At 41.1% G+C, this 15,887-nt stretch overlaps 1 pseudogene; it reads right to left on the reverse strand.

Moving 5' to 3' along the window:
• Positions 1-2,848: 2,848 nt before the first annotated feature.
• On the reverse strand, positions 2,849-15,576 carry LOC147450071 (uncharacterized; annotated as a pseudogene).
• Between the last annotated feature and the right edge of the window lie 311 nt (positions 15,577-15,887).

The following is a 15,887-nucleotide window of genomic DNA, read 5'->3' on the forward strand; positions in this document are numbered from 1 at the left end:
ACATTCATTACTGTGGTCAAAGAATCTTAAGCAACGAAGAGGACAAGGAGGGGTAGCATGTATGGTTAAGAAAGGATTGGAAGATTTTATATCAGTTGTGAAAGATGACAAGTACAAACGTTATGTATGGCTGAAAATTATGACACCAAAAAGAGCACCCATTTTTGTAGCCGGTTGCTACATTCCTCACCATGATTCTCCCTTTTATGCTTGCATGGATAGAGACCAACCATTTTTTTATTTAGAAGAGGACATTGCTTATTTCAAAGGTAAAGGTGATGTTATTGTATTTGGGGATATGAATGCTCGCTCAAAAACATTGCAACATGATACTCAACAATTTGATATGCCATACATTTCAAGGGAGTTGGAGGAAGTTCACTTGTATGATCGTTCTTCAATGGATGAGAAAGAGCCGGATCACTATGGAAAGTTACTTTTACACATGTATAATAACACGAGTATGCTCATTGCCAATGGTGTATCTTTGTGGAGTGAAACCAATGGATTTACATGTTGGACATAATGGGGATAGTGTGATTAACTATACGCTACTCTCTGAAGCCATCGTGTATCATATAAAGAGTTTTATGTTTGGACAATGGACCCTGGAATGCGACCATCGCACCTTATGTATTGACCTTTCATTCGGAGAAGCAACTAAGCATGATAATTTCACCCAAAGAAAAGAGAAATTATCACTATATATGGATTTCAAACGGGCACCAATGTACATTGAAATGGTTGAGCAAAAATTATGGATGAAGAAGCTTCAATATGATGCACCATTGGAAACTAAATGGGAAGCTTTCAAGAAAGTTATTTGTTCTTGTGCCGAAGAATACTTTGCTATAAAGCATCTCCATGGTATCAACAAAGATAGATCACGCAAAATGTGGTTTGATAAAGAATGTCAAGATGTTCGAAAGTCCTTGATAAAGCTTGATGCAACTATGGACAAAGACAACTGTCAAAGTCATTTGCATACATACAAGGCATTGATTCAAAAGAAGAGAGGAAGATGGGAATTAAAGCAACAACTTTTGCAAGTCCAAGAAAAAGCACATGCATGTGGAAGATTTTGGAGAAACTTGAGGGGCAAGCGGGTTGAGAATTTTGGTAACTTGAGTCTTGTGGATGAGTCCTACCATAGCCCGAGCAAGATTTTGCGAGCAAAGAAAAACTCGAGCGAAGATCTATAGTTTCCCTTGTACATGAAGCACTATTTCAAAAATAATCATAAACCTTCACGGCACCTCACATGAGGATTTTAAACCTTAACCAAATCCATCAAAACAATACATACTACTTATCCACAATCCAAAATATTAGAACATCTGTAGTTGTGGTATTATCACCGCTCGAAAAAATAATAAAAATGGCCTTAACCATTATGTCTCCTCTCACAAAAAACAAAGCAAAACAAACAAAGTACTTTCTTAAAAAATTGGACATAGTTTCCCTTGTATATGAAGCACTATTTCAAAAATAACCATAAACCTTCACGGCACCTCACATGAGGATTTTAAATCTTAACCAAATCCATCAAAATAGGACATACTACTTATCCACAATCCAAAATATTAGAACATCAGTATCACCGCTTGAAAAAATAATAAAAATGGCCATAACCATTATGCCTCCTCTCACAAAAAACAAAGCAAAACAAACAAAGTACTTTTTAAAAAAATTGGACATAGTTTCCCTTGTATATGAAGCGCTATTTCAAAAATAACCATAAACCTTCACGGCACCTCACATGAGGATTTTAAATCTTAACCAAATCCATCAAAATAGTACATACTACTTATCCACAATCCAAAATATTAGAACATCAGTATTTGTGGTATTATCACCGCTTGAAAAAATAATAAAAATGGCCATAACCATTATGCCTCCTCTCACAAAAAACAAAGCAAAACAAACAAAGTACTTTTTAAAAAAATTGGACATAGTTTCCCTTGTACATGAAGCAATATTTCAAAAATAATCATAAGCCTTCACGGCACCTCACATGAGGATTTTAAACCTTAACCAAATCCATCAAAACAGTACATACTACTTATCCACAACAAGACATGAATTTGAATTTTAACATCCACCAATGTTATAAATCCATTGTTCTCATGATGACTCGCACTCATTATCGATGAATACGTTATGTCTCTGATACCTCTCAGGGATGCAAGAATTGTACCGCGTATCAGCTGCCATGGTTCTAGCCATCTTCTCTACGTAGACCGACAATGCACTTCCATTAAAAAAAAAAGATTGTGAAGTTAAACACCAAACAAGTAATATAGACAGTATCAATGATCAATAAATACCAACGCTAATACAAAAATAGTGACAAAAAAGATGAGAGCAATGTCAATGTCAAAAGTAAGAGGGGCCCTCACTAGTCGTCAAAGGGATTGACACGCGATGGCATGCCACTCTCATCATCAATAAAAGAGGTGGACGCCTCCTCTCTGCCCCGCTTTCTAGGGTGAAGCAACGGTAACACGTATCCTGAAATCAGTGGCTCATCAATGTCGACTGCAACACATGCTCGTCCTGAAGCCAAGCAAGCTGCTAGTACAGGGGCTGTGCCACATCCAAGCTCCAAACAAATACCTCCTCGTCGGCAAAGCAGCTCCACAAACATGCAATGAAAGAATGGCTCCGTTGCAGTCCTCCTCGTAATGGCTCGCCTGATAATGATCTAGCCTGAGAGAGCTCCGGAAGGTGATGCACCATAAAAGAATCCGAAGAGTGCATACCAAGACGAGAGAACAAGGCAGCGCTTTCTGATACAAAGCAAGGTGGACGCATACCCACTCTGTGAATCATAAATAGCATAGTGCAATTACACTGCAAAACAAGACACACGATTAGAGCAAACAATAAGACAAAGTGCTGAAATATTGATGTAAAAACAAATGTATCACCTCCACACGACCACCAAAACTCTCCACATAACCATATGCTCATGATGGAGCACTACAATGCGACGATGATCCACCATCTCCGAAGCACGAGAAAATCTCTCCACCCAGCCAACGGCCTCTCCTATTATTTTAACTAAATATCAATAATAAATACCACAAATATTACAATTTTTTTGCATGAATATAAACAAGATAGACCTGCCAAAGAAACCATGATCAACAGCCATCCAATATCCGCCAATGTCGAGAATGCCAAATGAACGCCAGCACGTACATGATCCTCAGTGCAAATGTCCCAAGGAGGTGAAGTAGAGGAGCCTAAGAGGGACCCACCAAATGGAAGATCTAAGAAAATCAAATCTGCAGCCCATGAAACTGATTTCGTGCCGCGGGTATACAAGATAGATTCAGAGCGTGCCCGCACGAGATGCTCGTGTACAGGGACCCATGCATGATTACGGATCCCCGCCCTATAGTTTGCAGCAATGGCAATGTAGTCCCCAACAATAGCTGTCATAAAATCTAATATCTAACTAACCCAAATGATTTTCTCATATTAAATTGATCACTTAATGTGGGAGAATAAACGGGAACAAGTGTTAAGATATAGGTATGTGCTTATAGATCTATCTCAACACGGGGCCAATGGTAAAGGGGCCCAAAAGGGAGATGGTCTATCAAAGAGCAAGGACAACCAATGGAGCATAAGACCTTAGGGTTAGCTTCATTGAAGACCTCCAATAAATGTGTGTAAAAGTCCTTTGACCTTAAGTAAGCTAGGGCTGAGCTTGAGGTGGGAACCCGGCCCAAGCTCGAGGTGCTTGTCCTGCTTGAGGTGCTTGTCATGCTTGAGGTGTTTTTCATGCTTGAGGTGCTTGATTAAGATGCTTGAGGTGCTTGACTGGCTCCATGCTTGAGGTGCTTGACTTGCTGCATGATTAAGGTACTTGAGGTGCCTTGAGAAGCTTGCCTGAGATGCTTGTGGGAACACCCCCTAGTTCAAGTGCTTTGTCATGCTTGATGAGTAAGGTGCTTGATCACCTAAAGTCAAAATCATTCCTACAAGAGGGGGGGCGAGCCCTTTTCCTAGGAGCTAGAGAGAGAACACCCACTCACACACACAAGGGAAGCCCCAACTTGAAGAGGCAGCAAGGACACATGTCAGGCCCCTACCCATGTTACTTTCATGTGTTGCTTGAAGCCTATTGGCTAAGCTTCAAAGGGGTCCAATGATAAATTACATGAATTATCTAATTGTTTTAGCATTTATCAAGTCCTCTCTCTCAAAGGGGAAAGGGGGACACTTGTCCCAAGGCTACCCATGTTGCTTGTAATGGCTCCTGCTTGTGATTGGCTAGGCCTGGAGGGGTCCAATGAGCTTCAGGCATGAGCTACAAGGGGGGGTCGACCCAAGCAAGCTAGGGGGGTGCCTAGGGGGTATACTCACCCACACACACTGACAATCACTCTCATTGTGTGCTATGCAAAGTGCAAGAGCTCCCTCTCCAAGCAAGTAGAGGTTGAGAGCCTACACCAACACTCTTGGCTATGGAGTGCAAATCCAACCAAGAGCCATGCTTCAATGCTTAAGCTTGCCATCTCCTTCTTCTTCATTACTATGCTATTATGTATGCTAGCAACAAGAGTATGATAAGTGAGGAACTAATTCTTTCTCTTACGAAATGTTTCTTCTTCCTCTTCCCTACCCTCATTCCCTGCTAGCTCTCTCCACCTTCGAAGGTGTTTGAGGTCTTGGGACTGAGGCTTGGGATAGTTAAAGCTTTCTTCAAGTTTATGTTATGTTTGTGGTGCATGAAGCCTTCCATCTTCATGGCATCATCTAGGTCACAAGGAACACAAAGACTGTATTGTAACAAGTCTCTCTTTATGGGAGAAATCATAATACAAATGCCTATTGGAGGGGGGACCGGCTCCACATAAATCCGGTCCTCAATTGTTGTCATGTTCTCTAAACTCTCTCTCTTGCAAAAGTATTGTCTATGCCAAGTTAACTAATTGCTATGATTATGTTGCTATCTTCAATTATGTCTACCCGCTATGCTCACAAAATCATTTCTTGAAAGTACTCTCATTAAATTCCGCTATTCTCAAATTGAATAGGCAAATTCCATTACATTGGTATCAGAGCATTTGGTTTCTCTTTTCTTGCTTAAGAAGAGAGGTCCTTAAGTAGCCTATAAATGGTTGATGTTGTTAATTATAATAGAGTAAGTGGAACTGGGATCTAATACCGGTTTTGTTAAGCCCACTATGTGGGGGATGGTGCACACCTCGGGAGCTTTGGACTTAATAATGGAGTCTTTTTAGACTTGCCTACGGCTTTACCATTATTGAGCCATAAGAAGTCCGAAAGGAGCTAGCCCTTGGCAACTCTGCTATGTTAGACCTACTCCTCTATTCTCTATAATTAACCACTTTGAGCCGTGGGTGTAGATACTTAAGAGCCGATTTTCAAAGGCTAAGAGGAGTGGCAACTAAGGTTTTGAATTGCCAAAGCATACACTAAGTACATACATAAAATTTTGTTATCATGGCTGACAATAATCAAGAGAGTAGAATGAACATTGATAGCTTTGATTTTGCACATGAAGGTGCTAATGATGATGCTCCCATGTTTGTGAATTATCTTGTGACTAGGTTGCAACAAGCTATGGGCAACCCAACCTTGCAAGCCGAAGTTACTCAACAACTTCGTGCTTATGGAATTTCCCTTCCTCTCCAAGAGGAGAGAGAGCATAGGAGGCCTCTTGAAGAGACCCCCAAAAGAAGACTCTCTCCCATTCGAGAGGAGGAATCCAAAGAGAAAGAAAGCAATGAAAGTCTAAGTTCTTCTGAAGATGTGGCTCCACGAAGAAGGCGATCTAGACGATCGCCTACTCCTCCCAAGAGGAAAAGAGCAACCCATAGTCCTTCTCCTCATCACTCTCAAAGGCAAGAGAGGAAACAAAGGAAGAAAAGGGCTAGGAAGAGGTCACCCTCTTCTCCTTCTTCTTCACCTTCCTTCTCTTCCGATGAAAGTTATGGCTATTCTCCTAGAGAATACAAGAGGGGAGGACATCGCAAATCATTTCCTGCATGGCGAAGGTCACAAAAGCTAAAAAAGTTCAAGGAGGGAGGAAAGAGTATCTCTTTTCTCACCTACGATGGCACCTTTGGTGCTACCGACAAAGTGTTGGCCTTCATCCAGCAATTTGATGTGGCCTTTGGGGACGAGGGCTTCACAGAGTCCTCTAAGCTACGCCATGTAGCTATGCACTTCCAAAAATCAGCTCGTCAATGGTGGGCTAGCCTTCGTGGCAATGGAGAAGCCCCAAAGACATGGAAAACTCTACGAGTTTCCATCATGAAGCAATTTCTTCCAAGCGATACTAAAGATAAAGTTCTTACCGAATGGCGCGGCTTGAAGCTCCTCTCTCATGAGTCTATCAACAAGTATGTAGATAAGTTTTGGGATTTACATCTCAAAGCTACAGTCTTTCAAAAGATAGACTTTGCCGAGCAAAGACAACAATTCTGTGCGGGATTACCTGAAGAGATGGCCGAATATATCAACTCTCAACGGCCCGGTACTATTACCGAAATAATCCACCACACCATGGTTGCTTCACGCATCAATTTCCATCAAGGGGCTAGACGTAATGTCAAGCCCATGGAAAACAAAGATAAAAATGATGCAAAGGGGAAATCCAATGCTCAAAATAATTCCCAAGGCACTTCCAACAACAACAACAACAATCGGTCCAAGGAGAAGGGAGTTTACAAAGGTAAAAACAAACTCTCTCCTGAAGAGCTTGAAGCTTTTCGCAAGGACCATAAGTGTTTCAAGTGTGGGGAGCAAGGACATGGCTATCGTTCTTGCCCCAAGAAGAATACTCGCAATGAGACTCCTAGGGCTTCCACCATTGAAGCTCCAAAAGAGGATGCTCATTGCAAAGGATCATCACTCTCCTATGCTTGGGGAAAGGTAAGAGAGCATGATGCCTTCATCTTGTTTGACCCTGGCTCTACTCTCAACTTCATATCAATAGAGTTGGCCACCAAGTTGGGCATTCAAGCTTTTGAGATGGGAGATATAGTAACAGCTGATGCAGCTTTCAAGGGACAACAAGCCTCCGTTACGCCCTTGATTGGGAAGTTGAGGCTTCATGTCCAAAGCTATGTCGACAAAGAAGACTTCTTCATCTCTCCCCTCCAGCATCAGGATGTTATCCTAGGGGCACCATGGTTTGATCGCATGGCTGCCAACATGAAGTTCCCTGAAAGGAGAATTTACTTCACCTACAGGGGAAAGAACATGTATATAGATGCTAGTGAGCGTGGTCGCACTATTCCACTTGTAAATCCTCTTTCTTTTGATAAATCAATGAAGAGCTCAGTTTCTGCGTACATGATTTATGTCAAAGAGTCTCTGAAAGCTAATAATGTTTCATCAAATGAAAATGATAGGAATCAAGAAGAGTTAGACTTGTCTACTTTTCTAAAAGGATTCCAAGATGTGTTCATCGATGATATCCCTATGGACCTACCTCCAAAACGAGGGGATGATGACCATCGTATTGAGCTCCTTCCAGGAAGCTCACCGCCTAACAAACCTCCTTATCGAGTCTCACAAGCTCAACAAGAGGAGATCATGAGGCAAGTACAAGAGCTGGTAGACAAAGAGATGGTGAGGCCTAGTTCCTCTCCCTTTTGTTCTCCAGTCCTTTTAGTGCAAAAGAAAGATGGTACATACCGTATGTGTGTGGACTATCGAGCACTAAACCATATCACTATCAAAAACAGATTTCCCGTACCTCGGGTAGAAGATCTGTTTGATAAGCTACAAGGCTCTACCTACTTCAGTAGGATTGACCTTAAGAGTGGCTATCATCAAATAAGGATAGTGGATGAGGATATCTTAAAGACCGCGTTTCGCACAACATTTGGTCTTTATGAATATCTAGTCATGCCTTTTGGCTTGACTAATGCACCAGCTACGTTCAATCGTTTGATGGAGAAAATTTTTAGACCATATCGAAAATTCACTGGAGTGTTCTTTGATGATATCATCATCTACTCCAAGTCTTTGGAGGAACATAAGCAACATCTCCAAGTGATTTTTCAAGCCTTGAGGGAGAACAAACTTTTTCTCAACCAAAAGAAAAGTGAATTCTTCCTTCAAGAGATTCAATATCTAGGCCATATTATCTCTCACGATGGTATTCGTATGGATCCATCAAAGTTAGAGGTAATAAAATTATGGCCTAACCCAAGGAATCTACATGAGCTAAGAAGCTTTATTGGTATGTGTGCATACTATAGACGCTTCATAGCAAAATTCTCTCAAGTAGCAGGACCACTACACGACTTAACCAAGAAGAACGTTAAGTTTGTATGGTCTGTTAAGGAGCAAAATGCTTTTGAAAAACTCAAAGAGAAGCTTACTTCCCAACCAGTCCTCGTGCTTCCGGATCTCTCAAAGCCATTTGAGGTCCAATGTGATGCTTGTGGTGATTGCCTTGGAGCAGTTTTACTTCAAGAAGGGCATGCCATAGCATATGAGAGCCGAAGGCTCAATGGTGATGAACGAGTCTTGGGCATTTATGAGAAAGAGCTTTTAGCTGTTCTACATGCCCTAGACACATGGAAGCACTACCTATTGGGGACTCCATTTATCCTACGAACCGACCACCAAAGTCTCAAGTATTTCATGACGCAAACCAAGCTTTCCGACAAACAAATGAGGTGGGCAAATTTTCTTTCGCAATTTAATTTCCATATTACTCACATAGCTGGTAAGCACAATCAAGTTGCCGATGCACTTTCACGACGACCAAAAGTTAATGCAGTGTCTATAGCTACTCACAATGATCTATCATCTATGATAGATGAGTATGCTACTGACCCTGACTTTAGAGACATAATGTCAGCCCTTGCTTTTGGGAAGAAAGAGGAACCATTCACCTTGCAGGATGGTTATCTTCTCCACGGCAATAGGCTATGTGTTACCCATTCCCTTCGTGAGAAGGTTATGTATGAATCCCATGCTCCTCCATATGCAGGGCATAGAGGTATTCAACCTACTCTCCGAGGAGTAGAGACGTATTTCTATTGGCCTACCATGAAAGTGGACATACAAGAGTATGTTTCAAAATGTGTAGTATGCCAAAAGACCAAGTATGATAGAGGGAAGCAACCTGGATTACTCCAGCCATTGCCTATTCCAAATTCACCATGGGAGAGTATATCCATGGATTTCATCTTTGGATTACCCAAGTCTATCCATGGGAATACAGGAATATGGACAATAGTCGACAGGTTTAGCAAGCAAGCACATTTTATTCCTGTCAAAAAGACTATTAAGGCACATCAAATGGCAACTCTCTTCATATCTCAGATTTTCAAACACCATGGATTACCCACATCCATCGTGTCAGATAGAGATCCTAGAATGACCAGTAATTTCTGGAAAGGTCTCTTTGAAAATCTAGGAACAAGATTGAATTTCTCTTCGGCCTATCATCCACAAACGGATGGCCAAAGTGAGATAGCCAATCTTACGATACTCGATCTACTCAAGACTTATGTTACCGAAGTAGATCAACGCTCACAATGGGAAAAGTATTTACCGCTAGTAGAGTATGCCTACAATAATACTGTACATACTTCTACGGGCAAAGCACCTTTCGAGATCATAGAAGGAAGACCTAAAAGTCCCTTGCTACTGAAAGTACATGGGAAGATCTTCGCCGCCGATGAGTATAGCCGTGACCTACAAGAATCTTTTCAAAAGATTAGGGAGGCTATAGCCATCTCTCAACAAAGGCAAAAAGCTGCTGCTGATAAGCACAGAAGAGCCTTAATGTTCAAAGAAAATGATTGGGTCTTACTCAAGTTTCCTAAGGCTCGATTAAGGCAAACGACGGGCAAAAATCCTACGGGCCATCAAAAGTATTATGCTAAACTAGCAAAAAGATACTATGGTCCTTTCCAAATCTTGAAGCCTATCAATGAGACGGCTTATCAACTCAAGTTGCCCAACCATTGGCTTATACACAATGCCTTTCATGTAAGCTTACTTAAGCCCTACAAAGGAGAGCCACCAATTGAACCAATTATTGAAGACCCTCCCGAAGTTGAAGACCAAGAAGAGGTGCTACAACCCGAAGCTATCCTTCGGCATGAAGACAAGGTACTACGACATGGTAAGATTATCCGACGGTATCTTATTAAGTTCAAAAATTATCCTTTTGAAGATGCTAAATGGATGCAAGGAGTACAACTTAAGGATAGTATGAACCTTGTCAATGCTACATTAGAGTAAGCAAATGTACAAATTTCTTTTAAATAACTCATGTTTTTGTCTTATATGACTAGTCCTCTTTTTAATTGTGCACAAATTTAACTAGTATGCATGCTTAGAATCATGTTTGTGATGACGACGTCTCTCAAACACCAAGTAGAATTTGTCACTCTACTTTGGGAGAATGAAATGGACTAAAGAGCAGACATGCTTGCGGCAGCTATGTCTCCCAAGCACCAACTGGATTAGTCATCCATCTTGGAAAGATGTCGTAGGGTAAAAAGGGATCCTTTACCCGCTAAGTACGATTGACTAATGACTAAGACTTTATCTCTTCTACCTCATAGTCGAGGACGACTATGATTTCAAGAGAGAGGTAATGTCATAAAATCTAATATCTAACTAACCCAAATGATTTTCTCATATTAAATTGATCACTTAATGTGGGAGAATAAACGGGAACAAGTGTTAAGATATAGGTATGTGCTTATAGATCTATCTCAACACGGGGCCAATGGTAAAGGGGCCCAAAAGGGAGATGGTCTATCAAAGAGCAAGGACAACCAATGGAGCATAAAACCTTAGGGTTAGCTTCATTGAAGACCTCCAATAAATGTGTGTAAAAGTCCTTTGACCTTAAGTAAGCTAGGGCTGAGCTTGAGGTGGGAACCCGGCCCAAGCTCGAGGTGCTTGTCCTGCTTGAGGTGCTTGTCATGCTTGAGGTGTTTTTCATGCTTGAGGTGCTTGATTAAGATGCTTGAGGTGCTTGACTGGCTCCATGCTTGAGGTGCTTGACTTGCTGCATGATTAAGGTACTTGAGGTGCCTTGAGAAGCTTGCCTGAGATGCTTGTGGGAACACCCCCTAGTTCAAGTGCTTTGTCATGCTTGATGAGTAAGGTGCTTGATCACCTAAAGTCAAAATCATTCCTACAAGAGGGGGGGCGAGCCCTTTTCCTAGGAGCTAGAGAGAGAACACCCACTCACACACACAAGGGAAGCCCCAACTTGAAGAGGCAGCAAGGACACATGTCAGGCCCCTACCCATGTTACTTTCATGTGTTGCTTGAAGCCTATTGGCTAAGCTTCAAAGGGGTCCAATGATAAATTACATGAATTATCTAATTGTTTTAGCATTTATCAAGTCCTCTCTCTCAAAGGGGAAAGGGGGACACTTGTCCCAAGGCTACCCATGTTGCTTGTAATGGCTCCTGCTTGTGATTGGCTAGGCCTGGAGGGGTCCAATGAGCTTCAGGCATGAGCTACAAGGGGGGGTCGACCCAAGCAAGCTAGGGGGGTGCCTAGGGGGTATACTCACCCACACACACTGACAATCACTCTCATTGTGTGCTATGCAAAGTGCAAGAGCTCCCTCTCCAAGCAAGTAGAGGTTGAGAGCCTACACCAACACTCTTGGCTATGGAGTGCAAATCCAACCAAGAGCCATGCTTCAATGCTTAAGCTTGCCATCTCCTTCTTCTTCATTACTATGCTATTATGTATGCTAGCAACAAGAGTATGATAAGTGAGGAACTAATTCTTTCTCTTACGAAATGTTTCTTCTTCCTCTTCCCTACCCTCATTCCCTGCTAGCTCTCTCCACCTTCGAAGGTGTTTGAGGTCTTGGGACTGAGGCTTGGGATAGTTAAAGCTTTCTTCAAGTTTATGTTATGTTTGTGGTGCATGAAGCCTTCCATCTTCATGGCATCATCTAGGTCACAAGGAACACAAAGACTGTATTGTAACAAGTCTCTCTTTATGGGAGAAATCATAATACAAATGCCTATTGGAGGGGGGACCGGCTCCACATAAATCCGGTCCTCAATTGTTGTCATGTTCTCTAAACTCTCTCTCTTGCAAAAGTATTGTCTATGCCAAGTTAACTAATTGCTATGATTATGTTGCTATCTTCAATTATGTCTACCCGCTATGCTCACAAAATCATTTCTTGAAAGTACTCTCATTAAATTCCGCTATTCTCAAATTGAATAGGCAAATTCCATTACAATAGCCATGCATCGAGTATCCATAGAACTAGAGAGACAATGAGATGGAGACTCCATAATATAAACAAAAGAGATACTCCTTCGAGCCACGATCGTGCCAGGAGCAACTGAGACATTACAAGGAGGTTTAATAAGCCATGCATCAACCACGTGGAAGAAAAGCATTAACAAATGCAAATGTATTTTACCTGGAGGTGGCTCCACCTCCTCGTCAATGAACTGATCCACAACCCTCTCCTTTTCCTTTTGTGAGTTGCGCATTGCTAAAATAGATAACTTCAAATAAGAGCACTGTAACTTTTAGATAGGCAAATATGAGCATGATCAAACATACCTGCACGACTCTCTTCTACTATGTCTATTGGAGGAACCTTCATCACAGCATCCTTCTATATCATCTCTTGTAGCTCTCTTTCACGTCCAAGAACATGGCCCTTCTCCATATCTATCCACCATGGACAATTATCTATCCCCCAAGGAGTCAATGTGTGCATAGTAGAGGGATACATGCTTGTGTCTTGGATCGCTAGCTGAGTCCACTGTCTAGCCAGAAAGGGCATGGCAGGCAAGACACTCTTGGCAACCAAGAACATGAAGAATCCACAAAGGTCAATTAGGTGGCACGAATGTTACGAAACAATAACAACGAATATTATATATCTAAGTCAGTTAGTGATTCACCTGAAAGCCAAACGTTGTGTTGCCATTCTCAATGTATCCACCTTCTTTAATGCCTGCTTATCGATATCCTTAGTCTTCACTCCAAGAGACGCCTCTATTGGAAATAGATAGGGCCTCGCCTCAAATTTAATTTCTTCAAAGTAGAATGTAAGAGTGCAGTCATGCTGCAAAGGCACCACAGCTGGCACATCCAAAAGATCTGACACAATCTGAAATGCCCTCTAAAAAACCCAAGCCAAAAAACCCTCTCTACGAAGCCAGCTACAATTCCAAATAAAAAGAGGAGACAAAGTTAGACTTTTATATAAATGCATGATATATTTAGTACTTTTAATCTTAGCTATACTTACATGCGAAAGACGTGATCTCCCTTTTTCAGACCATATGCACTCCTTGTAATCTTGTCTGCTTCTAATAATGAAACCCAATGAATCTTGTTTTTCACAGGGGCATCTTGAAGTGCTATTAAGTTCAGCTTCTCCAACGTAGCCCAACTATCCAGACCCCATTTCAAAGACAAAACTCTTGCTAGCCAATCCGTCCCAAGATTGGGATCAACAATGTTAAGCAACTGAAAAATTTAATATTGCATATGACAAGTACTTAAGTAACTTTTTGCACGTTTTTCTAAAGAGAATGCCGTGAATTCATGTTATCTACATACCTTTCCAATTCGATCCTGATATTTGTGAGTAATCTCCTCACAAATTCTCTCTTCTTCTTTCTGATGCTCTTCCGCAGACAAGCTTTGTTTGATAAGAGCAACTCGCTTTTCTTTTTCTTTTGTCATTTGAATCTAAAATTAAATATACGTTAATAAGCTTTAAAATCATGCATTTAAATGAGAGTAAAAATCATTTAGTCTGACACATACGTCATAGACCAATCTGCCAATGTACCGTCGCGTAAGTGGATACCAAGGTTCTGTACCTTTGGCATTCTTCTTTCGTACAGCGGCAATAAGTTTTTGATCTCTATCTAGAAAATCCTTTAGATACATTTCATGGTCCGCTGTACAAATATGTGTCGTATTGACAATCTCATCACGAAGATGAGTGACAACAAGAGCATGAGTGTTCATGCTGCATCGAAAGACCAAAAAACCATATGATACTCACATTCAAGTGTTAGCAAAGATAGAAGAAACATCAACACTTACAAGTTCATTCGTTGTAAACTACTTAGCAAGGCAATCTCTGGCACCTTAGTGGGATCTATAATGGTGCATAGGACTCGACAGTGTTTCTCCTTTGAAGTGGAGAACTTCTCTTTTATCGCTTCCCTCCAAGCCACGGTGCGATGATTCCCTTCCCAAACATAGAACATGTGATTTGTAAGATCTTGAAACTTTCTTTGTTTTTTTAACTCGGCTTCAAATTCTTCATTGATTTCATTCCAAAGAGGATCCCATGTAGCCTTTATCTCATCTAGAACATTCACAAAGTCAAACTTCACACAACATTCACAGCACATGGACATCAATACAAAAATCAAAAGTGTTAACACATACCATTCACAAAACTCTCCTCTCTTTTGCATGTTACCAAAGAGACAATGAATGCTCCTTTCTCTGGCATATAACCTTCTTTTGCAAAGGCCGCCTTCAATCCACTGAGATCATCTCTCAAACCTCTCACTCTTGCATATGGAATCAATCTACATAAAGGAATGGAGGGACAATCAAAGCAACTAAAAACACGTGTGATTTCAAGGATGTCTGCACCTCTATGCATGAAGATATTTTGCTCATCTTCCATCTTAGACGTTGCGGTAACCTCATCCATTATCTCCCATGGAACAATCTATAAACCATTCTCCTCGGGGGCTAAAGTATCATCAACGTCGTGTAGAGAGCTCTGTCCCATTTCCATGGAAAGAACCTCCTCACCTTGTGTCTCAATTTCCTCTATCATGTCGGTAGCTGAGACTGAAGATACTTGATCACTAGCATCTACCTGGCCATAAAGAGAAGCATTGTTACTCCTTCCCCTTCGTGATCTTCCATGTGGTTTCGGGCTGTTTCAACATCAACAAGAAACATGGAGACAATAATTTTACAAAAGAGTCAAATTATATATGGCACCATATTGAAATAAAACACAACAGAAATCTTAAAATTTTTTGGACAGAGCTACCTTTGTACATAGAGCATTATTTCAAAAAATACTATAGCCCATAATAGCTTCTCACTTGAAAAATTTTGGTGTTTAAAATTCTTTCATAAACATAATTCATGAAGCATAAATTAAGGTCAACACACCTATAGCCACACACCTATCAACCAAGCACTAATTTAGGACCTTAAACATAATGTATCTTTAGCCCAACACAAATCAACCTAATGTATCTTTTTTAAAGATCTTAAACATAATATATCTTTAGCCCAACACATAATGTATCTTTTTTAAAGATCTTAAATGTATAGGTTTTTTCTAATTCAGGCTCAATTAAAAGATGTTTTACAAACTACCTAATTAGCCGGGGTCTCAATACATCAAATGCATACAGAACCAGCTGATATTAAATTGAGCAATATCCCCTTCAAAGCCAAGCTAATATAGAAGGAAAATGTAGCTAAGTTCAGGATGCATTGAGCATCATTGAGTACCTTGAAGGTGGACGACCCCTTCGAGTCAACGCGGAGTTTCGACCAGCCATTGTCAATCTTTGATCTCAATCACACCTCTCAAAGCCCTTTCTAAAGCCGTAAGCCACAATCTTTTGAAATCACAATCTTTTCCTATTGAACGACTTGCGGCTATCGGAACCACCGCGCGCCGGTGCGCGCCTACGGCAAGGGAATTGCCTGAACTTGCTGAAGTTGCTGAACTGCCTGAACTGTGAGAACTGCCTAAACTACGCGAACTGCCTGAACTGCTGAACGCCTGAAAGCTGCCTGAACTGCTGAGCCTGAACTTCCTGAATGGCCTAAACTGCCTGAACTGCTGAGCCTGAAAACTGTATGAACG

Source organism: Adiantum capillus-veneris, chromosome 9 (genome assembly GCF_014529385.1).
Source record: "Adiantum capillus-veneris isolate H3 chromosome 9, ASM1452938v2, whole genome shotgun sequence".
In the NCBI taxonomy this organism is placed as follows: domain Eukaryota; kingdom Viridiplantae; phylum Streptophyta; class Polypodiopsida; order Polypodiales; family Pteridaceae; genus Adiantum; species Adiantum capillus-veneris.